Source organism: Callithrix jacchus, chromosome 17 (genome assembly GCF_049354715.1).
Source record: "Callithrix jacchus isolate 240 chromosome 17, calJac240_pri, whole genome shotgun sequence".
Classification (NCBI taxonomy): Eukaryota; Metazoa; Chordata; class Mammalia; order Primates; family Cebidae; genus Callithrix; species Callithrix jacchus.
This window is the reverse complement of record NC_133518.1, coordinates 16,098,692-16,125,081: the sequence shown is the minus strand read 5'-3', so window position 1 is coordinate 16,125,081 and position 26,390 is coordinate 16,098,692. Positions and strand designations below refer to the sequence as shown.

Genomic DNA, 26,390 nt, shown 5'->3' with positions numbered 1-26,390 from the left:
TTTTCTCCCTGCTGGAGTGAGAATCTACAGATAAGCAAGAGGAGATTAGAATGATCTATATGGTACTGTGTAACAGTTGGAGACATATGTATGAAGTCATTTTTAGCTTAATAGATCTACAGATAGTTGCAAGCAGAAATATTTATAGATATATGTATTGCACAGGTTAGTACACACACACATATCCTTGCTCTGTCAGCTAAGATGGCCTAGAAGCAACAATATCCCAGCAGCAATGACCAAATATGCTCTCCAGATTCTAGTTTTTAATATTATTCTCCAATAAAAGTAATCAGGACTTGAAGAAATGGCTGATCCCAGAACTGGGGCAGGAAATACTCAAGATAAGCCAAGAACATCCTGTGGTAACAGAATGTAAGGAAGTGCTCAAAACAAACAAAAAACCAAAAGACACACCTACATTTGTAAGGATACTTTACAAGGGCACAAGAGCAAACTAAAACAGCTTCCAATAGCCAAAGCTGAAACACTTTGAACAACAAAGAACATGAGGTGCTTAATATCACTAGTTATAGAAACGCGAAAGTGAAAAGCACAATGAATAAACGCTATTAACTCACCCAATGATTAAAAGCGAAAAGACTGAAAAGACTAAATGTTGATTGGGATATATTAATCTTAATATAACTCTCAAACATTGCTGGTGAGATTATAAAATGGTACAACCACTTGGGGGAAAGGTTTGGCAGCTTCTTTTACAATGCCAATTTTAGGTATTTACCCCCCCAGAATGAAATTATATCTATAAATTCTATAGATATAATTATGTGTTTATGAATTATGTGCCTATAAATTAAATATTTATAAGTTATATGTCTATAAAAAGGTTTGTACATGAATGTTTATAGCACCTTAACTCATAATAGCTAAAAACTGGAACTAATCCAAATGTCCATAAATATTTATCTTCATTGGCTAAAAAAACTGTATTGTATTCATAAAATGGTACACTCCTCAGCAATAAAATGAAGCAAACTGACAGCCACAATATGAATGAGTGAAAGAACCCAAATGAAATAATTTATACTGTAATGTACTTTATCTGATGTTCCAGAATAGGCAAAACTATATTAAAAATAAATCAGAGAAATTATTTTCCCTGGGTGCGGGAGTGGTATATGGTTTGAAAAGGGGCATGAGAGTACTCCTGTGGGTGATGGAAATATTCTGTTTTCTTGATGGGTGTGAATTACTTGGGAGTATACCTTTATTAAAAATTATCTGTTTGTAAAATAAAGATGTGCATTTCACTGCAGTGCAGTGAATTTTACCTAAATAAAAAACCGCTTAGGGCAAGAAAAGCTTATAAACTAAGGTATTATATTAGTAATTTTGATAAATTGAACATGTATATTTATTTTATTTTAGGTTTGGCAGTACATGTGCTGTTTTATTACATGGATATATTATGTAATAGTGAGGTTTGGGCTTCTAGTGTACTCATAACCGGATAGTGAACATAGGATCCAACAATTAACTTCTCAATTCTCACCCTCATCTCTCCCTACCCCCTTTTTGAGTCCCCAGTGTCTACTTTATTTGTCTTTATGTCCAGGCATACCCATTGTTTAGCTCCCACTTATAAGTGAGAACATATGTTATTTGGTTTTCTGTTTCTGGGTTATTTCATTTAGGAGAATGACCTCCAGCTCCATCCATGTTACTGCAAAGAACATGATTTCATTCTTTTTTTATGGCTGCACAGTGTTCCATGGTGTATATACCACATTTTCTTTCTCTGCTCATCTGTGATGGACACTTAGGTTGATTCATGACTTTGTTGTTGTGAATAGTGCTGTAATAAACGTGAGTGCAAGTGTCATTTTTATATAATAATTTTTTTTCCTTTGGGTAGATACCCAGTAGTCAATAGTAGGATTTCTGTGTTGAATGGTGATTCTACTTTAGTTATTTAGGGAATCGCCATACTGTTTTCTAGAGAGGTTTTACTAATTTACATTTAAACCAGTAATGCATGTGTTTGCTTTTCTCCATATTCATACCAACATCTGTTATTTTTGACTTTTTAATAATAGTTATTTTGACTTGTGTGAGATAGTATCTCATGGTGGGTTGTATTAGTCATGGTTCTCTAGAGGGATAGAACTAACAGGAGACACATATATATATATGTATATATTTTATTAAGGAGTTTATTAAGGAATGTTGCTCACATGATCACAAGGTCCCACAATAGGTTGTCTGGAAGCTGAGGAAGAAGGAAGCCAGTCTGAGCGTCAAAGCTGAAGAACTTACAGTCCAATATTCAAGGGCAAGCAGCATTCTACCATGGGAGAGAGATGTAGGCTGGGAGGCTAAGCCATTCTGGTCTTTTCACATTCTTCTGTCTGCACTGGCGGGGCTGATTAGATTGTGCCCACCCGGATTGAGAGTGAGTCTGCCTTTCCCACTGACTTAAATGTTGATCTCCTGTGGCAACACTTTCACAGACATACCCAGTAACAATACTTTGCATCCTTCAATCCAGTCAACAGTCATTATTAACCATTACATGGGTTTAATTTGCATTTTTCTGATTAGAGATGTTGAGCATTTTTCACATTTCTTGGTCACTTACGCATCTTCTTTTGAGAAGTATCTGTTCATATCCTTTACTCACTCTTTAATGGGATTTTTTTTTCCTCACTGATGTGGTTGAGTTCCTTGATGATTCTGGATAGTAGTCCTTTGACATACACACAGTTTGGAAATATTTTCTCCCATTCTGTAGGTTGTCTGTTGACTCTGTTGATGATTATTTGTACTCTGCAGAAGCTTTTTAGTTTAATATAGTCCCATTTGTCTATTTTTGTTTTTTTTTTTTTTTTGAATTTGCTTTTGATGTTTTAGTTATAAATCATTTGCCTAGGCCAATGTCCTGAAGAGTCTTTATAGAGTTTCTTTTAGGATTTTTATAGTTTCGGGCCTTACATGTAAGTCTTTATTTAATCTTGAGTTAATTTTTGTATGTGGTGAGAGATACAGGTTCAGTTTCATTTTTCTGCATATAGCTAGCCAATTTTTCCAGCATCATTTCTTGGATAGGATGTTTTTTCTCCACTGTGTGTTTTGTCAAAGATGAGTTGGTTGTAGGTATGTGGATTTATTTCTGGCTTCTCTATTCTGTTCCACTGATCTATATGGTTTTGATTCCAGTACCATACTGTTTTGCTTACTATAGCCTTGTAGTATAATTTGAAGTCAGGTAATGTGATACCTCAAGCTTTCTTCTTTTTGCTTAGGATTGCATTGGCTATTTATCCTCCTTTTGGATCCATATGAATTTAGGATTTGTTTTTCTAATGCTGTCATAAATGACATTGGTAATTTGATAGGAATTGCATTGATTCTATATATTGCTTTGGGCAGTATGGTCAATTTAACAATATTGATTCTTCCAATTCATGAGCATAGGATATATTTCCATTTGTTTATGTCATTTATAATTTATTTCATCAGTGTTTTGTAGCTCTCCTTGTAAAGATCTCTTCTTCCTTGGTTAAATGGTTAAATGTATTTCCAGGTCGTGTGTGTGTGTGTGTGTGTTTTGTAAATGGAGTTGAGTTTTTTATTTCATTCTCAGCTTCAATGTTATTGGTACATAGAAATGCTCCTGATTTTTATATGTTGATTTTATGTCCTGAAGCTTTTTTTTTTAAGTCTAGGAGTTTCTTGGAGGAGTCTTTAGAGTTTTCTAGATATGAGGTCATGTCATCAGTGAACAGAGATAATTTTATTTCTTCTTTTTCAAGTGGGATGCACTTATTTCTTTCTCTTGCCTAATTGCTCTGGCTAGGACTTCCAGTACTATATTGAATAGAAGTAGTAAGAATGCATACTCTTTTCTTATTCCAGTTCTTAGGGGGAATGCTTTGAACTCTTCCCCATTCAGTATGATGTTGATGGTAGATTTGTCCTACATAGCTTTTATTATTTTGAGTTATGTTCCTTCAGTGCCTAGATTGTTGAGGGTTTTTATCATGAAGGAATGTTGGATATTATTGAGTACTTTCTTTGCATTGATTGAGATAATCATATAGATTTTGTTTTTAATTCTGTTTATATGGTGAAACACATTTATTGATTTGTATATGTTTAAGCATCCAACTTGCATCACTAGAATAAAACCCACTTAATCATGATGTATTATATTTTCAATGAGCTGTTGGATTCAGTTTGCTAGTATTCTGTTGAGGATTTTTGCATTTATAGTCATCAGGGGTATTGACCTTGGCTTGCTTTTATTGTGTTCTTGGCTGATTTTGGTATCAGGGTGATACTGACTTCATAAAATGAGTTAGGGAGGAACCCTTCCTTCTTGAGTTTTTGGAATACTTTCAGTAAGATTGGTATCAGACTTCTTGGTACATCTGGTAAAATTTGGCTGTGAATCCATGTGGTCCTGGGCTTTTTTTGTTGGAATAATTTTTATTACAGCTTCAGTTTTATTACTTATTATTGGTCTGTTCAGGGTTTCTATTTCTTTCTGGTTTAAATTTGGGAAGTTTTATGTTCCAGGGATTTATGCATTTCCTCTAGGTTTTCTAGTTTATACTTTTAGAAATGAGAGACTTAGGGCCTTTTTCTACATTAGCCATTGTCTTAAAGGGATTTTTGTGGCTTGTCTGATCTTTTATCCAGACCACTAAAACTTACTTCATATCCACGAGGAGGCTGGTTTGCCATTCATGTGTTCACTGGAGTAGCACTGTTAATTTCCTTCAAGAAGTTTTCCTTTGCATTCACATCTTCACTACCTGTTTGGGGCAGGAGGATTAGCTTTTGACTTATCTGAGCTTTTGACATGCCTTCATCACTGAATTTAGTCATTTCCAGCTTTTAATTTAAAGTGAGAGATGTGTGACTCATCATTCACTTGAACACTTAGAAGTCATTGTAGGATTATAAATTGACCTGATTTAAATATTATTTCTCAGGAACAGGGTGGGTTGAGGAGGGGAAGGGAAAGAGGGAGGAAGGGAATAAGAGAGGGAAGGAAAGAAGGAGGGAGGGAGGGAGGGAGGGAGGGAGGGAGGGAGGGAGGGAGAGAGGGAGAGAGAGAGAGAGCCAGTTGGTGGGGGAGTCAGGTACACATAGTCCTTATTGATTAAGTTTGCTGTTTTATTTGAGGGTAGTTTGTCTTGCCTCAAAACAATTACCACAGTAACATTAAAAATCACTAATTGTAGGTCACCATAACAGATTGTCATAGTCTGTTTCCTATTGCTTATAACAGAACACCTGAAACTGGGTAATTTATAAAGAAAAATAATTTATTTCTGACACTTATGGAGGATGAGAAATTCAACATCAGGAGGACTTATCTGGTGAGGGTCTTCTTTCGGGTAGGGACTCTCTACCCATGGTGGTACAGAATATTACATGGTGAGGAGGAGGCTAGATGTGCTAGCTCAGGTATTTTTTCCTCTTCCTATACAACCTCTAGTCCCAGTATTGTGATAACCAGTTAATCTAGTAACCTATTAATTCATGAATGGATTAAGCTATTTATGAGAGCAGAACCCTTGTGACCCAACCACCTCTAAAAGGTCCAGTTCTCAATACTGCCACAGTGGGGATTGTTTCAACATGAGTTGCGGAGGGGACAAACATTTGAACCATAGCACAAGTATAATAATAATGAAAAATTTAGAAATATTGTGAGAATTACCAAAAGGTGACATGGAAGCATAAAGTGATAACATACTGTTGAGAAAGTGTCACTGATAGACTTGCCCAGTGAAGGGTTGTCACAAACCTTTGATTTGTAAAAGAAAAATCAGTATCTGCAAAGCACAATAAAGCAATGGACAATAAAACCAGGTATTTGTGTTTGTGTTCATGAGGGATATTGGTTTATAGCAAGCTTTTTTTTAATCCATGGCCTGTGGGCTGCATGCAGTCCAGAACAGCTTTGAATGAAGCCCAACACAAATTTGTCAACTTTCTTAAAACATGAGATTTTTTGCAATTTTTGTTTTTGTTTTTAGCTCATCAGCTATTGTTAGTATTACTGTATTTTTGTTGTTGTTGTTGTTTGTTCTTTGAGATGGAATCTCACTCTGTCACCAGGCTGGAGTACAGCAGCCCTATCTTGGCTCACTGCAACCTCCGCCTCCTGAGTTCAAGCAATTTTCCTGCCTCAGCCTCCCAAGTAGTTGGGACTACAGGCATGTGCCACCATGCCTGGCTAATTTTTGTATTTTTAGTAGAGATGGGGTTTCACCATGTTGGCCAGGATGGTCTTGATCTGTTGACCTGGTGATCCACCCGCCTCGGCCTCCCAAAGTGCTGGGATTACAGGTGTGAGCTGCCGTGCCCAGCCAGTATTAATGTATTTTATGGGTGGCCCAGGGAGCCAAAAGATTGACAGCCATGGTCTGTAGTTTTATTATAATAGCTTTATCTGGCTTTGGTGTCAGGGTAATGCTAGCTTCATAGAATGAACTGGTAAGATAGAATGAACTGGTAAGTATTATTTCCTTTTCAATTTTCTAAAAGAGTTTGTATAGAATAGATATTATTTCTTCCTTAAATATGTGGTAGAATTCACCAGTGAATTCATTTGAGCCTTGAATTTTCTTTTAGGGAAGATTTTAAAATAGTGATTTTTAAAATAGATAAGTATATTCAAGTTTTAAATTTCTTCTTGCATGGGTTTTGGTAATTTGCCTTTCAATTTGGGAAGTCGTTGAATTTATTGGAGTAAAGTTGTTCATGATCTTTCCATATTATTCTTTTAATATTTGTAGAATCTGTAGTGATGTTACCTCTTTCATTTCTGATGTTGGTAATTTGTGTCTTTTTTCTAATCTGTCTGACTGCAGGCTTTATTGATTTCAAAGAACTGTCTTTTGGTTTCATCAGTTTCTTTATTTTTCTGTTTTAATTTTTTTAATTTCTACTTCGGTTTTTATTATATCATTTTTCCTACCTACTTTGGTTTTATTTGCTCTTTTGCTGCTAGTTTCTTAAGGTAGAATCTGAAATTCATTGACTTGAAATCTTCCTTATTTTTTTATATCTGGATTGAGTGATATAAATTTCTGATTAACTCTTGGTTTAATGACATCTGATATGTTGTGTTTTCTTCTTGTTCAGTTCAAAATACTTTCAAATTTCCATTTTAATTTACTTTTTTGATTCATGAGTTATTTAGTAGTATTTAAATTACCTTTCAATGATTTGAGAATTTTCTAAGGATATTTCTGTTATTGATTTTTAAGAATTCCATTGTGGTCAGAGAACATACTTTGTATAACTTGAATCTTTTTGATTTATTAAGAGCTATCTCATAGCCCAGGATATGTTCTATCTTGGCAAATGTTTCATAGGATTTTGAGAAAAATATATATTCTCATATTATTAGGCATGATGTTCTATAAATACCAATCAACTCATGTTGATAGTATTTTCCTAGTCTACTCTGTCCTTTTTTTTCCCGCTTGTTCTATTAGTTCTATTAGTGATTTTTTTCCACTTGTTCTATTAGTTATTGAGAAAATATTAAAATCTCCAACATAATTATGGATTTATTTATTTCTCTGCATTACTATCAGTTTTGGTTTCATGTGTTTTCAAAGTCACTCATTATTAGGTACTTAAATATTTATGATTGTTACATATTTCTGATTATCTTTTTATCATGAAATATACTTTTTAATTAATATTTTTTGCTGTAAACTATATTTTTTTCTAACATTAATATAGCCACTGCCACTTTCTTCTTACTAGTGGTAACATGGGCTGTGTGTGTGTGTGTGTGTGTGTGTGTGTGATGTAATTTGGATGTGTGTCCCTGCCCAAATCTCATGTTGAAATATAACCTGAATGTTGGAGGTGGCGCCTGGTAGAACGTGATTGGATCATGGAGGTGGATTTCTCATGAGTGGCTTTGTATTGTTGGTGCTTTCCTTGTGATAATGAGTGCGTTTTTTCAAGATCTGATTGTTTAAAAATGTGTGGCACCTCCCACTCCTCTCTCTTGTTCCTGAAGTGCCTGTTCCAACTTTGCCTTCTGCCATAAGTAAAAGCTCCCTGAGGCTTCCCCAGAAGCAGATGCCACCCTGGTTCCTGTACAGCCTACAGAACCATGAAGCAATGAAACCTCTCTTCTTTTAAGTTACCCAGTCCTCTCTCTTGTTTCTGAAGTGCCCGTTACAACTTTGCCTTCTGCCATGAATAAGAGCTCCCCGAGTCTCAGGTATTTCTTTTTTGTTTTCTTCAACTTTTATTTTAAAAGTTCAGGGGTACATATGCAGGATATGTAGATTTGTTACAAAGGTAAATGTGTGCCATGATGGTTTGCTGTACAAATCATCCCATCACCTAGGTACTAAATCTAGCATCTATTAGCTATTCTTCCTGATGCTCTCCCTCCACTCACCACCCTCCTCCAACAGGCCCCAGTGTGTATTGTTCGCCTTCGTGTGTCTATGTGTTCTCATCATTCACCTCCCACTTAAGAACAAGTGGTATTTGGTTTTCTGTTCCTGGATTAGTTTGCTGATGATAATGGGTTCTAAATCCATCCATGTCCCTGCAAAGGACATGATCTTGTTCCTTTTTATGACTTCATGGTATTATATGGTGTATATGTACCACATTTTTTATCCAGTCTATCACTGATGGATATTTACATTGATTCCATGTCTTTGCTATTGTGAACAGTGTTGCAATGAACATGGGTGCATGTGCCCTTTTAACAGAATGATTTCTGTTTCTTTGGGTATATGCCCAGTAATGGGATTGCTGGGTCAAATGGTGTTTCTGCCTCTAGATCTTTGAGGAATGGCCACACACTCTTCACAATGGTTGAACTAATTTACATTCCCGCCAATAGTGTAAAAGCATTTATTTTTCTCAGCAACCTTGCTTGCGTCCATTGTTTTGTCTTTTTAATAATAGCCATTCTGACTGATGTGAGATGGTATCTCATCATGGTATTGATTTGAATTTTTCTCATGATTAGTGATGTTGAGCTTTTTTTCATGTTTGTTGATTGCATGTATGTCTTCCTTTGAGAGGCGTCTGTTCATGTCCTTTGCCCACTGTTTAATGTTTTCTTTCTTGTAAATTTGTTTAAGTTCTTTTTAGATTCTAGATATTTGACCTTTGCCAGATAAATAGATTGCAATTATGTTTTATATATATATGAATCTTATACTAGGATACTTCCCTATCTGGCCTTTTGCTATTTTTTCAAAGATTCTACTTGAATATATGTTATAAACAACACAATACATTGTTATTATTTTCATTTAAATAGTAAATTACCGTTAAAGATTTCTATTCATTGATTAGTCTTCTCTTTATCTGTTGTGTTTTCCTGCTCCTTTCCATGACTGGTGATTTTTGAGGGGATGTCAGACATTGTTAACTTTAACTTGTTGAGTGCTGGATATTTGTGTGTTCCCCTAAGTTTTCTTGAGCTTTGTTCTTAGATGCAGTCAAGTTACTTGGAAACAATTTGACTTTTTTAGGTCTTGCTCTTATGGTTTTTCAGGTGGGCTCAGAGCAGTCCTTAGTCTAGAGCTAAATATTTCCTGCTACTGAGATAATGCCTTTCAGAGTAATCTAGAATAGATTGCAAAAGTTTTCTCCCATTCTGTAGGTTGTCTGTTTACTCTTGATACTTTCTTTTGCTGTGCAGAAGCTCTTCATTTTAATTACATACCATTTGTCAATTTTCGCTTTTGTTGCGGTTGCTTTTGGCTCAGAAATTTATTTATAGCAGTGTGAGAATAGACTAATATAATGTTTGTATATATTTACATTCTTTTATTTTTACCTTCTTGTGTCTTTTTGTTTAAAGTATATTTCTTGTAGGCAGCATATAGTTGAACCTTGCTTTTTTATTGTGGTAAAATATGCCTAACAAAAAATTTACCACTTTGAAGTATACAGTTCTGTGTCATTAAGTACATTCACATTGCTGTGAAGTCAACCGTTGTCCATCTCTAGAACTTTTTCATCTTCCTGAATAAAATCCTGTGCCCATTGAACTCTAATTTCCCATTCTCCACTCCCTAAAGACCCTGGTATCTATCATTCTATTCTGCTTTTCTGTCTCTATAAATTTGACAAAATTTAAGTTATTTTGGAATCTCATGTAAATAGAATCATATATTTTTACTTTTGTGTCTGGCTTATTTTACTTAGCACAGTACCCTTGAGTTTTCTTCATATTGTAGCATAAGTCAAAATTTCTTTTCATTTTAAGGCTGAACGATATTTCTTTGCAGGTATGTACCACATTCTGTTTACCTGTCCACACATTAATGGATACTTGAATAGCTTCCACCTTTTGGCTGTTATGAATACTGCTGGTATGAACATGGATGTACAAATATCTGTTCAATGCCCTGCTTTTACTTCCTTTGGGTAGATGCATAGAAGTGAAATTGCTGGATCAGATCGTAATTCTGTGTTTAATTTTTTAGGGAATTGATATGTGTTCCACAGTGACCGTACCACTTTACATTTCCACCAGCAAAGCAGAAGGGTTCCAATTTCACCACCTTTGCCAATATTTATTACTTTTCTTTTTAAAACAATAGCCATCCTAATGGCTGTGAAGTGACATCTCATTGTAGTTTTGATTTTCGTTTTCCTAAAGTGATGGTTTGAATGTGTTTCCTAAAATTTGTGTGTTGCAAACTTAATTACCATTGTAACAGTATAAAGAGGTAGAGCCTTTAAGAAGTGATTAGCTCACAATGGCTCTGCTCTTATGAATGGATTAATGCCATTATCACAGGAGTGGGATAGTATTTATTTTATTTTATTTTTTTGAGACAGAGTCTCGCTCTTGTTGCTCAGGCTGGAGTGCAATGGCAAGATCTCTGCTTACCGCAAACTGCAAACTCCACCTCCCGGGTTCAAGTGATTCTTCTGCCTCAGCCTTTCGAGTAGCTGGGATTACAGGCATGCACCACCATGCCAAACCAATTTTTGTATTTTTAGTAGAGACAGTGTTTCTCCGTGTTGGTTGGGTTGGTCTTGAACTCTCAACCTCAGGTGATCCGCCTGCCTCAGCCTCCCAAAGTGCTGGTATTACAGGCATGAGCCACTTGCACCTGGCTGGGAGTGGGATATCTTTCTTTTGTTTTGGACTTTTTTGGATTAATCAAGTATTTTGATAATCAAGTATTTTAAAAATTATTCCATTAATCTCTTTTGTTTGCTTATTAGTTATAACTCCTTGTTTATTAATTTAGGGATTATTTAAGGATTTATACTATACATACATCTTTTACTTTTCAAAGGTTTCCTCCAAGTATGACTGTCTTCTACCTGGGACATTGGTTTTCTCCTGCCTTTGGACTCAGACTGGCATTTGTATGATCAGCTCTCCTGCTGTCCTACTTCTGAAGCCTTTGAATACAGACTGGAATTACACATTTGGCTCTCCTGGGCCTCTAGGTTGCCAACTGTAGATCTTGGGACTTACCTTAGCTACCATAATTGTGAGCGCTAACTCCTTATTTTATATTTAATATTATGTTTACGTGTAATATAATATTATGTCTAATAATATATCTGACTGTTTCTGATTATCTGAAGAATGCTAATGTAGATTTTGATGTGAAGAGTTGTTCTAGAAGAAAAAGATTTTATGGATGAGTTTTCTGAATTGTTTCCAGGGTTTTTGGAATTAACTCTTTAATCTGATTAGATTTTAAGATGCTAATAATATTATTTCACTGATAGTCCATGGCATATCCGGGAATAGAAATAAACAAAATATCTCCACTGGATACTCGTAATCAGCCATCTAAAAGAGACAAGAAACTGGATGACTGCGTATATGAGATTCTCTCAGACATTTTTGGAAAACTAATTACTATAATAAGATTGGTTGATTGTTACTAATGCTATAAAGTAGTGAAAGCAAAGGACAAATTCAGGAATTCTAATTCCCAGATCAAGCACTGCACAAATGTCCTGAAGGCTTCTGTGTGTGCCCTAAAGTGGATGCTTATCTCCTGTATCTTTGGGACTGTGATTATTCAAAAAACCAAACTTAGAACCTAATTCTGTGACTGGTTGAATTACAATGCAAGTTGAACTCCTGGCCTTACGATTGTCTAATATTAAAGTGAGGATATTGACTGGAAAAGAATGAGATCCCCCAAGTTGGGATGGGGACATGGGAGAAATCCCTGATAAAGTTGGATATGTTAAGCTCCTTAATTCTGATGAGTCTTCTTTGCCCGGGAAGGGACTTCTCCACCTTCACTGGTAGTTGCCTGTTTATCCATGTCTGAAAGAATTAACCCTACATTGCCTGAGGAAACTTTAATGGCTTCCCCTGAGGCAGTTGACAAGTCAATGCTCATTCTCCTGAAGACTCACATAACATCTCTTAATAACTATACCTGTAACTAGACTGAAGTACCAGCAGGTCCCTAACTAAGGGTGAGGTACCATGTATGATCCATGAAGAGATGGACTATATTCTAAAAGAACTACCTGAATTTTCTAATTTATGCAGACAAATTCAGGGAACATGTGTAGGAATGTCTATTAAAGATATGAGATAATGATGAAAGGAACAAAAAGTTGGATCAGGCTGAATTTGTTGACATGGAGTCACTAAGCAGAGGTTCTGCATTTAATGTTGTAGCTCTGGGAGTTAGGAAGAACTGTAACAGCATGTTTGGATGGTTGGCTGACACGTGGACCAAAGGGTGACCCACGGTGAGTGAATTAGAAATGCTGAACCTGCCTTAGTTTGATATAGAGGAAGGAATTTAAAGGCTTAGGGAGATTGGAATATTAAAATGGATTTGTCACTTAAAACCTACTCACCCATACTGTGAAGATCCAAAGACGTAACTTTCACTACTACTGAGAGAAATAAATTTGTGAGGGAGACTTGACACACATGAAGACCTCTGTGATTGCTCTTCTCTGAAGGTCAGGCCTTAGAGTGAGAACTGCAGTCATTGAATTGGGAAACCAAAATGCAGTAAGAGTAATTGGATCCCAGGATGGCAAATGTTAGGTGGCAGCACTCAACCACCAAAGGCAAAGTGGGCATGGTTAATGTAACGGGCAGAAGTGTTAAAGCAGCGATCAGAATAGTCTGACTCATGCAGACCTATGGCATCAGCTAGTTAATCATGGTTTTCCTAAAAGTGAAAAAGAGAGGAAGCCAACTAAATTCTTACCTGATCTATGTAAGGAGAAAAGATATAGGTTAAGTGAACACAATTCTGACCTGAATCATGAAAACAGAGGGCCATGGCCCCTAAGTCAATTCTCAAACTTGAGCTAGTTTACAGATGTAGAACTCCTTCAAGAAAGAGAGGGTAGGTCCTCTTGAGGAAGGGCCCCAGCACATTGGCAAAAATTTATCCTGTTAAATTTGGCATCAGTATGCATATACTCAGCAGCTAGAAAAAAATCTCCACACTGATTCCCCAGCCTGTGGAGTGAGGGCTATTATGGTGGGAAAGGCCAAATGGAAGCTACTAGAACTGCCTCCACTGAGGACGGAATAAACAAAAAGTAATATTGCTTTTCTGGAGGGATGACAGTGATTAGTGCCACCATTAACGATTTAAAAGTTGCAGGGGTGGTGACGCCCAAAATATACTCATTTAATGCTCCTATCCGGCTTGCGCAGAGGACATACAGGTTTTAAAGAATGACGGTGGATTATTGTAAGCTTAAACAAGTGGTAAATATAGTTGTAGTTGTTGTGCCAGATGCGGTTTCATTGCTTGAGCAAATCCATCCTCTGGTACCTGCTATGCAGCTGTTGACTTGGCAAATCCCTTTTTCTCCATACCTGTTAATGAGGTCCACCAGAAGCAGTTTCTTTCAGATGGCAAGGCCAGCAATATATCTTCACTGATGGAGGTATATCAGCTCTAGCCCTATGTCATAATCTGATTCACAGGGATCTTGATTACCTTTTCCCAATAAAAATATTACATAGTCTTATTTATGTGTGGAAGTTAAAAAAGTTGATCTCATAGAAATAGAAAGTAGAATAGTGGTTCCCAGAGGCAGGGAAGGTTAGAGAGAGGGAGATAGTCAAATGTTGGTTAAAAGTACAGCTAGATGGGAGAAATACATTCTAGTATTGATACAGTTTCAATATGTGTCTCCTCTAAATCTCATGTTGAAACATAAGCCCCATAGTTGGAGGTGGGGCTTGGTGGGTGGTGTTTGGGTCCCGAGGGTAGATCCCTCATGTCCTTGTGATAGTGAGTTCTTGCGAGATCTAGTTGTTTAAAGTATGTGGTACCTCTCCCCACCCCTTGCTCCTGCTCTGGCCATGTGATGTGCATTTTCCCACTTCACTTTCCACTTAACTGCTGGGAGTTAAAGCTCCCTGAGGCCTTGCCAAAGCTGAGCAGATGCTGGCACTATGCGTGTATAGCCTGCAGAATCATGAGACAGTTAAACCTCTTTTTAAAAATAAATTACTCAGTCTCAGGTATTCCTTTATAGCAGCATGAGAATGGCCTAACAGTGTTCTATAGCACTGTAAGATGACGACAGTTAACAACAATTTGTCGTTTATTCTCAAATTACTAGAAGAGTGGATTTTGAATATTACCAAAACACACAAAAATAAATATTTGAGGTGATGGATAAGCTAATTACCTTGACTTGCCCATTAGACATTAAATACAAATATTGAAATATCACATGGTACCCCATAAATCTGTACAATTATTTGTCAATTAAAAATAATAATAGGCTGGGTGTGGTAGCTCATGCCTGAATCCCAGCACTTTGGGAAGCTGAGGGGGATGAATTGCTTGAGCTCAGAAGTTCAAGAGCAGCCTGGCCAACATGGCAAAACCCTGTCTCTTCAAAAAGCACAAAAACTAGCTAGGCATGGTGGCACACACCTGTAGTCCCAGAAACTCAGGAGGATAAAGTAGGAGGATGGCTTGAGCCTAGGAGGCAGAAGTTGCGGTGAGCTGTGATCACACCATTGTACAACAGCCCAGGCAAAAGAGCCAGATCCTCTTTCAGTTAAAAAACAAACAAACAGAAAACAAATATTGAGTTAAGCATGGTGATGTGAACCTGTAGTTCTAGCTACTTGGGAGGTGGAGGCAGGAGGTTCATTTGAAAGCAGGAGTTCGAGGCTGCAGTGAGCAATTATTGTGCCACTGCACTCTAGCATAGGCAACAGAGCAAGATCCTGTCTCGATCAATCATCAGTCAATCAATAAAACTAATAAAGAAAAAAGGCCAATATGAAGCCGTCATCTTAGACCATGGAGACAGTGGCCACATCCTAAATGTGGCAAACTAGGAAACTGGAAGGAGTCCACTTCCCTCTAATCTTTTAGATGAGAAAGAAATAATCTTCAACTTGTTTGCACCTAAAAATATAAATAAATAAAGCACATATAGAACCAAAGTTCAGTAGTATAAGTTGAGCTGTTATGTGTATGTGGAATTTACAGTGAGACACCTTATTTCGAGCTATATGGGACTCTCATCTTGGATCTCATGATACTGACCTTGATTCCTTAACAGGTTTGTGAAGACTAAACTTGTGTAAATAAGAATAATACAGTCTCAGCAAGTAAGCAAAATGCCATGAATACATCACTACCTGTGGCGATAACACAGACTTCCTTCTTCAGAGACTGCCTGGGGAGAGAGGATGGGGCTCATGTAGGTTTGTCCGAAACTGCATCTGCCCCAACTTTCTCAACTCGTGTTCAGACAAGGGGTGACGGCCTAATACCGTCCCTGCTGATGGTTCTGGTCTGACTCTGCCATTGTCCATGAGTGTGGGTTTAAGCAAGTTGAAGGCCACTGGCGTGTACTTTCCTTCAACAGATATTATTTATTGAGCACTTTCTGTACGTCAGGCACTGTTCTGGATACTGAGGCTAGAACAGTGGGCAGTTAACAAAGCAAACAAAATCCTTCTTAGGGAGCTGATACTTCAGTGGGAAGAGACATGCAAGAAAGACAGGAAAAGGGAACTTCGCTGTGTGCTAAGTGTCAATAAATGTTAAGTAAAACGGGGGCAGAAAAGCAAAGATAGGAGAGTGCTGGGGGTGGAGTTGATCTTGGATAAGACAACAAAGGCCTCCATGGAAGGCAAAAAAAAAAAAAAAAAAGTGAGAATTGCTCTAGATTAAGAGACCCCTGAAACATGTCCACCAAATGCAAAGCATAGCCCTGATTACATTCTGGATTTAAAAATGCAACTTAAACGCATTTTTTTGGTGAAAGCTTGGGAGATTTAACTATAGACTGCATATTAGGTGATGGTGTAAAATTATTGTTAATTTTTCAGGTAAGGAGATGGTATTGTTATGCAGAGGATATCCTTAGGAAGTTTATGCTGACAGTTTTTGAATTGTTTTAGTGTCTGTAGTTTACTTTCAGATGGTTCAACACATAAAAGAACTAAAGAAACGGGGCAAAATATAAGTGGTAAATATGATGAGGGTGTAAGGGTGTTATTCTTTCAACTTTTATGTATGTTTGAAATTTTTTCAAAGTAAAAACTTGGTAGAAAAAAAGATGGAATTTAGGGTTGTTGGAGTTGACCTGCATTTTCATCACCAGGTGGTGCTAAAGCTTTTCAAATATAGTTAAATAACAGCAAACAATCTGTTGACAGCTGCATATTAATTTAGGAAAAATGTGAGTGGGAGGAGCACAAATCAGGATTTAAAATTTGCCAGTTTTACTCTTGCTTGCATTATTATATTTTACACAACTTGAGAGAAAACTATTTGTTTTCTCTCAGTTTCCTTCTCTACGACCTTTCCCATTTCCAGGCCTATATTTTCTTCTCACAAAAGAGCTACTGTGATAATTCCCAACACCACATGCCACTGTGATCTACACGCTCACAGAGTAACCTTCCTGCTGCATTTCTCTCCCTTTCATTAGCTCCCTATTTCCCTCCAAATAGTTTCCACTTCTCAGCAAATAATTTGCAGTTGGATATCAGTCTTCTTTTCTCAGTGTATCTATTATTATTGCCTTGCATTAACCCTACTCAGGTTAACCGACTGCTGTCCTTTTTTTTTTTTCAAATAAATGGAATGCACTTTATTGCCTCTGCCTGTTCTGCTTTGTACGTCTCTGTACTCCCAGTGCCCTTCTACCTATTGCTAGTTCAAAATCTGACCTTGCCTGTCATCAAAGCCCAGATTAAATTTCATCTCCTTCCAGTTTCCCCATCACCTTGCTTAGAAATATTCCTCTTTCTACAGCACTTTTAAATTTTCTTACCAAACGGATACATTTTGTCTTACATAACAATGTGTGTACACTAAACTACAAACACCTTCAAGGTAGGCAGCTTATGTTTATAGTCTTCAGACTGTGTTTAGTACTGTGTGGCGTTTACTAGACGTCAGTGGCATTGACTTTCAAGGTTATACAAAAGTAGTTTATAGTAGTGGTAAAAGTGCTGACCAGTTACCGCCAACTGCCAGCCGTACTCTGGCTGTTCATTTTACAGATAAGCAATAAGGGGCCTCCACAGTGAGAAATCAACCTGGATAAAGGATGTTTATGGCTTAGCAGCTCCACCTACCAGAAAGATCATCAATCTGAAGTCAAATTTCCTTTCAGTTTTACTCTGTCAAAACCCTTAAATTCTTGCATTGTCATTTGATCTAGATATTCTACTTCTAGGTAAAAACATGAGAAGAATGATCAAAGATTCGCTTTAAGAATATTTCATAGGTGATGTTTATAAAAGCTAAAAGTTGGAAGCAGCCTAACTAAGCAATAATACAGAGTTGGTTCAAGGCATTCTCATATACCCATACAATGAATTACTATGGAGCTTTAAAATGGTGTCAGAGAATACTATTTAGTGGCATATAAGGAGTTCCCGATGTTATAGGAAAAAAATACGGCATATTGTTGACATAATGCTTTTTAATGGGATAAAATATTTGCATAGAGAAAATACTAAAATTGATGGCAGAGATGTATTTCTAGATTTGGAAATTGATTTAAATTTTCTCGTTTGCTATCTTCCCCCCCTAAGTTTTAACTCTGAGCACCTCAGAGTTTTATTGTTTATATTAAGCAAACAATAAAAATTTGGGAAAGAAATTATATTCCTAATGTTATCCCGTGTGTACATTCACTAATGAAGGAAGAAATTTCAGGCCCTAACATTATGCCTTGGGCCTAACATAGAGCCAGAAGACAAGAAGGCCAAATGATAACACCACAGAAGACAGCATTGGAGGTCAGAAAAGGGCAGAAAGCCAGGGAGAAAAAGATGAGATTTGAAGAGTGTGGTTACCATGCTCAGGAAGGGAGGGAGGCAGGAATACAAGTAGGAGAGCCATAAACATCTAGTAGATACCCAGATTGTAATGAAATAGAAAGGCAACTGCAATTTAGAAATCTAGGTCCCATATTTAGCATTATTATTTATTAATAGGTAATCTTGAGTAAAGCATTTGTTTTCAAGGGTCAGAAAATACCTTGAAGGTGTTTTTGTCCCTATTTTACAAGTAAAGTAGCACTCAGAAAATATAAGTGAGGGCATATATACATAAGCTAGGGCTTCTCAACTTTAGCTCTATTGGCATTTTGTGCCAGACACTTTGCTGTGGGAGCTGAACAAGCACATTTATGTGGGATAAGTGATGATGTCAATTTTAATAAAGAGGAGATTGCCCAGTGAGAAGGAAAGCAGGTGAGAGGCATTTTGTAGTTAAAGAAACTAAAATTTTCCCAATTTACATAAAATCTCCCTAAATACTCAGCATATATATCTCACTAGGGAATGGTTTCCCCTGGTAGGTGACTTCAGAGAACTCCATTGCCTATAGTTGGCAGGCATATATGTCCCAGATCTATATAAGTGAAGTCAAGCCACTAGCATATAGAGCATCTTAGGTGAAAGATTTTAAGCTCAATCTTTTTCAGAATGGGGTCTTTTATATCCTTCCTGTCTATCCAGAAATGGATCCCAAGGGGGTTCAGATACGTATATGAGGCTGAGTCATTGTCTCTGATGTGGAGAAATGAAAAGGGTAGGGAAAAGGCTTTCTGACCCTGATAGAGCTATTTTTGGAAACGGAAGACTCTAAAATAACTCTTGAAATCATGACAGAATGTTAAAGTCTCCCGCATTTGGAGAATATGTTGTTTGCATGAATCCCACTTATTTTTAAAAAGAACTATCATGTATTATTACTTATATGGTTTACCCCAACTTTATTTCAAGTTGGGAATATTAATTAAAATAGGCAGAAATTATGTCTAATTTGAGGGTTACTTTTTGAAAACAAACTTTTTCCATATGCAAGTTAAACACTTGCATGCTTTTAAAAATTAGAGAACACAGTAAATAAAAACAAGAACAACAAAAAAGTAGAATTTATATGTGATTCTCCCGCCCACATACACCCAGTATAAATATTTTGGTTCTTAAATCGGGGGTTCCGAATCCAAGCTGCACATTAGGTTCACCTGAGGAGCTTTAAAAATAAGACTCTCACTAGTCTCATCCCAGAACAGTTAAACCAGAATACCTGGGGGATGGAGCAGGCCTGGGTGATTTTTTTTTTTAACTTCACAGGTGATTTTAATGTACAGACAGGGTTGTGAACCATTGTCTTAAATGAATGACAGATTAGTGCTGAAGCACTAGGCCAAAATAAAAGATGCCAGTGCCTTCAGCTAAGTGGTACTTTGGCTGCAATTGGCATTGGCAATTAGGAAATGAGAGAGGAAGAGAGGCCACTTGGTATGCAGCAACCCTCAGTGGCCTGGCACTGCCAAGCCCTGCCACCGCTGTCTGCTCAGTAATTTGGGCAGTAGGAGCTACAGATATTTTGCAAACAGCAGCCAGTCAACCACACAAGCAGGGACTGCCAGTTACTCTCAGTATAAATGACAAGGCTGGAATTCATCACCGGAATATCACCACTGAACATACAAATCCAAATGGCCTATAAGCTTCGTTAAAAGCCCTCAGGTTAGCTAAGTAGCAGGCATGTGTGGAGGGTGCTGGTTACTTTTCCCTGGCCCCAATGTGGCAGGCTTACAATAGGCTCTGGGGAACTAATTGTACGAGGGTAAGGGAAGCATTATGGAGGAAGCACACTATAAGATCAGGTTGAAAGAAGCATCAGTCACCCAAGAAAGTCTGTCCATCAGCTGTTGCCTGTGGAAAGAGAAGACAGTGGAAGGGAGGCAGGTTGATTGCTCTGTTAAGGTCTCATGGGCTGCCTTTACCACAGTGGGATCTGCCATCAACTTTGCACAGCTCAGAGACGGGATCTCTCCGGTCTCTCCAGTGGATAATTAGCCCTTAGGGCAGCTACACACATTAATGCTACAGCATTTTTCAGAGTAGAAGAGCGCTCATCAGTGGCCAAAATAAGTTGTGTTCATTACTCAAAGGATTCCACCATTCTTATGAAGGGAAAGTAGAGATAATGAGTGAATATTTATTAAAATGTCAGTCTGGCAGATGCTTTACATTTTAGTATATCATTTACAGATGAGGAAAAAAAGCATGGAGAACACACTCAAGTTTCCAAAGCTGGTCAGTGTAGTTGGGGCAAGATTCAAACTCTGGTCTCTCTAATTCCAGAACTGTGCCCTCTGTAGCTACTAGCCTTCCCAGGAGATTGAACAAACATTTGGAAGACTGCTCGAGAACTGAGAAAAGGGAAAATCATCCTGACAGAAATGTCATGAATGCTTGCACTATACCTGTCCATTAAAGGGATAATAACAGTACCCACATAAAGGTGCTGCTGGGATAGAAAACTTATTACAGGTAAAACATTTAAAAGAGTCCCTGGAACATGGTATATGCTTAATTCACGCAGTGCTCATGTTGACAGGGAACTTATTGTCCACTGAAACATTTGGATTGTTAGAAATTCATTATGCTAAGTTGAAATGGGGCCCCTCTAGCTTTTACCTGGAAGGAGTTCCCATCTGAAAATGGAAGAAATTTTCAGTGAGGCAGATTTTGGGTTGATTTAATGAAGTAGTTTCCAACATTTAGAGCTACTTAACAGAAACAAACTGCCTCAGAAGGGACAATTGTTTAACAGACTGTTTTTTTAGGGTAGTTTTAGGTTCATAGCAAAATTGAGAGGAAGGTACAGAGAGTTCTCATTTACCTCTCCCCACACACATGCACAGCCTCGCCCATCATCAGCATTTCCCACCAGAATGGTACATTTGCTATACTCCCTGAGCCTGCATTGACACATTATTGTTATCCAAAGTCCATAGTTTACATTAGTGTTTGCTCTTGATATTGTACATTCTATAGGTTTGGACAAATGTATAATGACATGTATCCACTCATAGAGTATCATGTAGACTATTTTTACTGCTCTAAAAATTCTCTATGAGGTGGAGTGATTTTCACAAGTTAAAATAACCACACACTTGGCAGAGTCCACTGGATAAAATCCACAACTGCTGATTTCAGAGCTTATCTGTGCCACAAGTGGACTCTGAAATGCATTAGGAAAGCGCATGAACAAAGGCACATTAAACTTTGATTTTGTACTACAGAGAAACTGTTATTGACAAACCCAACTTCAAATTGCAGACTTGCATCAGAACATGAGCACATTATCTTGCACTGAATTCCACAAAGGAATTAATATTGCCACATCCTCAGATTAAATTTGGCTCTATAATAGATAATTGGGGACCCCTCTCCTTTGTTACTGTTGAATCTATCAATATTTGTGATAAAATTTAGATTCTGACACTACAATCCAAACCAGCCTTCTACCAGAGACCCCCTCAAAATATTTTTCCTGCAATGAAAAGGCATTGAAAAGGACAAAAGGAACCATGCTACATTTTTGTTAAGTTTGCTTCCAAGGTGTAAGCAGAATAAATATCCTTGTTATTGAGCAAGATTTTCACCGTGGGTTTCCTAGTGTAAAATGTTTTTGACATATTTTGGACTAATGAAAAACAACTATGCTTTGGAACAGACTTTAAGTGGGAGTTGATATGTGCTGATCAGTTTTAAATTGATTTACAATTCATGAAGCCCTTGGATAGCTGAAAAGAATGGCAACTGAATGAAGCAGCTTGCTGAAGGTCACAGGGATAATCAATAGAGGTCAACAGTACATTAAGGCTGGGAATGGAGCTGGGTGGGAGCCCACTGCTGCTGTTGCAGTGGCCATTTGGTCACAGGGAGTGACTGACTCTTCATACATGGTATTTTCATATCCTTTGAGGTATTATCTGTTTTATATAACTGAATAGTTTATTCTTAGTGGTTATAATTCAAGTTGGATTATTTCTAAGACCAAACTATTATAATACCTGGGAACTATGTAGAAATCTACAGTGGAAAATTAGAAGTGGCATTTTATAGGCTATCATTATAATATGCTGTGAGGTGTTTGTTTCTTTAAGAAAATGTTTCAGCCCTTCACTTTTAGATAAGTTCACCTTTTTTTAGGTGGGGCAGGGTCCTATTCTGTTATCTAGGCTGGAGTGCAATGGCATAACCATGACTCACTGCAACCTTAACCTCCAAGGCTTAAGCAATCCTCTTGCCTCAGCCTTTCAAGTGGCTGGGACCCATCAGCATATGCCACCATGTCCAGTGAGTCTGCCAGTGTTGAAGGGGCAGTTCCTTTGGCTTATTTAAACTCAGAAGTGACTTCCTTATCTTTCTCTTAAAATCACCTCTCTTTTTTCAGTGAAGGTTGGCGCCATCTATTCAAGCCAGCCAGGGTCGAACGTGAGGCTCAGACTCATTGTGTCTCAGAATTGGAAGGGCCCTTACAGGACCTAGTTCAGTCACCCATTTGGTGCTTGAATCCTTTACCATCATACAGTTTGTGATTCCCCAAGTAGTTGAGCACTTACTCAATATCAGGTACTATGCTCATTCTACTGAATGATCATTTCTGCCAAATATTGAGCATCTTCTAGAAAGAAAAACGATTTAGCCATAAAAAAGCACAGCCTGGCCTAGTGGAGGAGGTAGCTGGGAACATTTTAATGTGATGTAGTGGGTGGTTTGTAGAGGTAATGCAGAAGAAGAAATGGGCAAGAGAGGAATGAGCCTCTTCTAGCTCAGAGGAGGCTCCAGGGAGGGAGAGTTGGGGCTTGCTTTCTAGAAGAGCAAACAGTAGAAATGAATCTTGAAGGATGAATAGGAGTGATCTAAGTGACTGACAGATGTGTGCTCCAGGCAAGGAAAGTACAAGGGGAAAACATCCCAGAGGGACCATGTATATCTCTCTACATTGTGGTTTTCTCATCTGTAAGAGCATTTACTTTAGAGGAGTGTTGTATGTAATAAATAAGAAAATATTTATGTTTATAATGGACATAGTAAATGCTAGAGCATTTTGATATTATTACAACTGCTAAAGTATATCTGTACAAAGATATCAAAATAACCTTAGAGCCAGCAGGTGGGCCCCTCGAGCCCACAATATTTTCCTGATAGACTAATATATTTGTAGAAAGACTGTCCAACCTGAAAGTACCTTAGAACCTAATGATACTAGGTACTTAAGTTATGCCAACTCCTCTTGCTTGCTGATATTCCATGTTAACTGAGAACGGTGTTGATTTGTCTTCTCTTGGGACCAAGTCAGGTCAACATGAGTCTTCAGTTGCTTCACAACTTTATTTCCTCATTGTCAAATAATTTCCCACTCTGATATTAAGACCAGTCTCTTATCAAGTTTTAATAACACCCGTACAGCATGGACTATGTGCTAGACACTGATCTTAACACTATTCAAATATTAACTTATTTCATTCTGATAACAATCATAGAAGGTGGCTGTTAGCATTATGATCACCATTTTTAAAATGCAGAAAGTACGACACAGGAAGCTGACGTAACTTGCAGCTAGTAAAGGGTGGAGCCCAGGTTCAAAATGAGGTAGTCTGACTCTAGAGTTTCTGTTCTTTATCACCACATATGCTGCATCCCTGAAGCAGGCAGCTCGGGGACCTACAAAAATGACTTTTGAGCCCACAAGGCTGAGGTCAAACCCTGAATCATGGTAAATGTGGCAAGAATATGTCACTTTGCTGGGCGTGTCTGATTGCCTTTGGGAGCTGGTCTTCTGAAGTGCCTGAATATCGGCTTTGCTTGGAGTTTAGACTTTCAGTTCATCCTCAATAAAATAAAGAAAGTGATGAGTCATCTTTTGCTTTGAAGATATCCAATGCAGTGGCCTTCACTGAGACTTTTAGCTTACCCTGCATTGGATCCAAAGTTTGCCCTAATCTAAACAGGAAGGGAGGGCCTTCAGGTCTGGATAAAAGAAAAATCTCTGAAATCTATAGCAGAATAGTTCTTCTGCCATATTTGGAACAAGAATTTACATTTCTCAGATTTGAAAGTGTTTTTTTCCCATTCTTATGGAGAGTAGTATAGTTTGAGTTTATCTCTGATGAAACAGAGGTGGTCAGTAGCCCACCATTACAGGTGCCCTGAGAGAGTCATACGTAGAAGCCAAATTCTAGGCGAGTATACATTGCTCATTCCTGAATACATTTGAGCACAAATCCTGTCAGGCATCCCAGCCTTGCTGAACTAGGCTGAACTCTGTGAGAACCAGGACTCCTTTTGCCTTCCTAGCATAAGGCCAAATCCAAAAACAGATTTTCATTGCGCCTCCGTCACTGCTCACAGTCCGTACTTGACCACTGAGGTCTTACCATGCTGGTGACAAAAAGAAGCAAGGACAGGTGAGTTGCTAAACCCCAGAAAAGTTTTTGCTTTTCTCCACACTTGCAGCCCTCTTTACAGTTGGGGAGAGCTTCCTAAGGCAGAGCTTAGATCTATCCTCAATAGCATCCTGGAAGAGAACAAAGCTCGGGGAGCTGAGAACCAAGAAAAGCTGGAAAGAGAGAGAGAACCCCAAGAGCCCTTCTTGCTGAAGCGAGGGCTTTTACCTACTTCTCTGACAGAAAGCTGCATCTCCTAACAACACACCCTTAGTGTGTTCTCTATCAGTGCTCCGTGAGGGATGGATGAGCTTCTGTGGAGTGGGGGTGGAGTTGGGAGAGAGTAGAGAGAGGGATGGTGTTTGAGCTCCCCTAAAATTTGGCTTGTGCCACAAACACCTTGTAAAGAGCAAATAAAGTCATGGCTTCATCTTAGCTGCTCTTGAAATTCATAGATGAGGCATGATAGAGGGTATTATGGAAGAGAATAGCACGGACTTGGGCTTCTACGGCTAGGAAACGGGAAGGCAGGATTCAAATTGAGCTAGTTAGAATCCTGCTTTCCCATTTACTAGTTCAGTGGCCTTGCCCAATTCACTTGACTGCTCTGTGCCTCAGTTTCAATAATAGCAGAGTTTAGAATTGTAAAAATGTTGAGGACGAGTGTGTATGACAGTGGCACAGGTCAGACAACTCAACAAATCCACAGTTATAGTTGGAGATGTCAACACTTCTCTCTTAGTGATTGATGGGACAAGAGGATAGAAAAATCAGTGTGGATATCTGAACAGCCTTATCAACCAAATTGACTTGATTCAAATTCATAGAACACTCTGCCCCACAACCTCGACTACACAATTAGACTGTCCACCAGATGATTCAGCGCCAAAATGACTGGAAGTTTTGGTTTGATTTTTGGTCTCTAATTGCTAAGTTAATATAAAATGATATTTTATAACAATTGTAGAACCAATAGGACAGTGATTCTTGTCTCACTGTGCATATAGCTTATCTTGATTTTTTTCGCTTTTCATAGTTCTATATATACAGCATTTAGATGCTTTCTCCCTTCGGGAAGTGCAAATGAAGGACATCTACCTTGTTAATCCTTCTTGTACTACTTCCCCGGGAATGTGAGGTGGGCAAGGGATGGTGACGGAGATTGGAAAGTGAATTTGAGGATGGGCATTGAATTTTAAAACATATTTCTACATACCTTTTTATTTGACAGTAATAATAACGCAGGGGAAGAGGGTAGGTCTTTGGCATGTTGTCAGGCTATTGCTCTTCCTTTGCTCAGCTTTCACTGAAGTGCTCTGTTCTCAGAAACCGTCACCTGTTTCTTATTCTAGGTAAGTGATGGCAGGTGATGTGATAGTTAATTGTGAAGAACATCCACGATTGTTTTTCCTACCTACAAAAGAGGTATTAAGAATAATAGGACAAGGCTGGGTGCAGTGGCTCACGCCTGTAATCCCAGCACTTTGGGAGGCTGAAGCAGGCTGATTGCCTGAGCTCGGGAGTTTGCGACCCGCCTGGGCAACATGGTGAAACCCTGTCTCTACTAAAATCCAAAAAAATTAGCCAGGTATGGTAGCATGTACCTATAGTCCCAGCTACTTTGGAGGCTGAGGCAGGAGAATTGCTTGAACCCGGGAGGCAGAGGTTGCAGTGAGCCTGCGCCACTGCACTCC

At 38.1% G+C, this 26,390-nt stretch overlaps 1 long non-coding RNA gene across 1 annotated transcript in view; it reads left to right on the top strand.

Moving 5' to 3' along the window:
• The window catches only part of LOC128930035 (uncharacterized), a 57,712-nt gene that overhangs the window by 16,902 nt on the left and 14,420 nt on the right, over window positions 1-26,390 (top strand). Inside the window, exon 2 of the long non-coding RNA XR_008477526.2 lies at window positions 11,289-11,489. This is a non-coding gene — a long non-coding RNA (uncharacterized LOC128930035). The remainder of the gene's footprint in view (window positions 1-11,288; window positions 11,490-26,390) is intronic.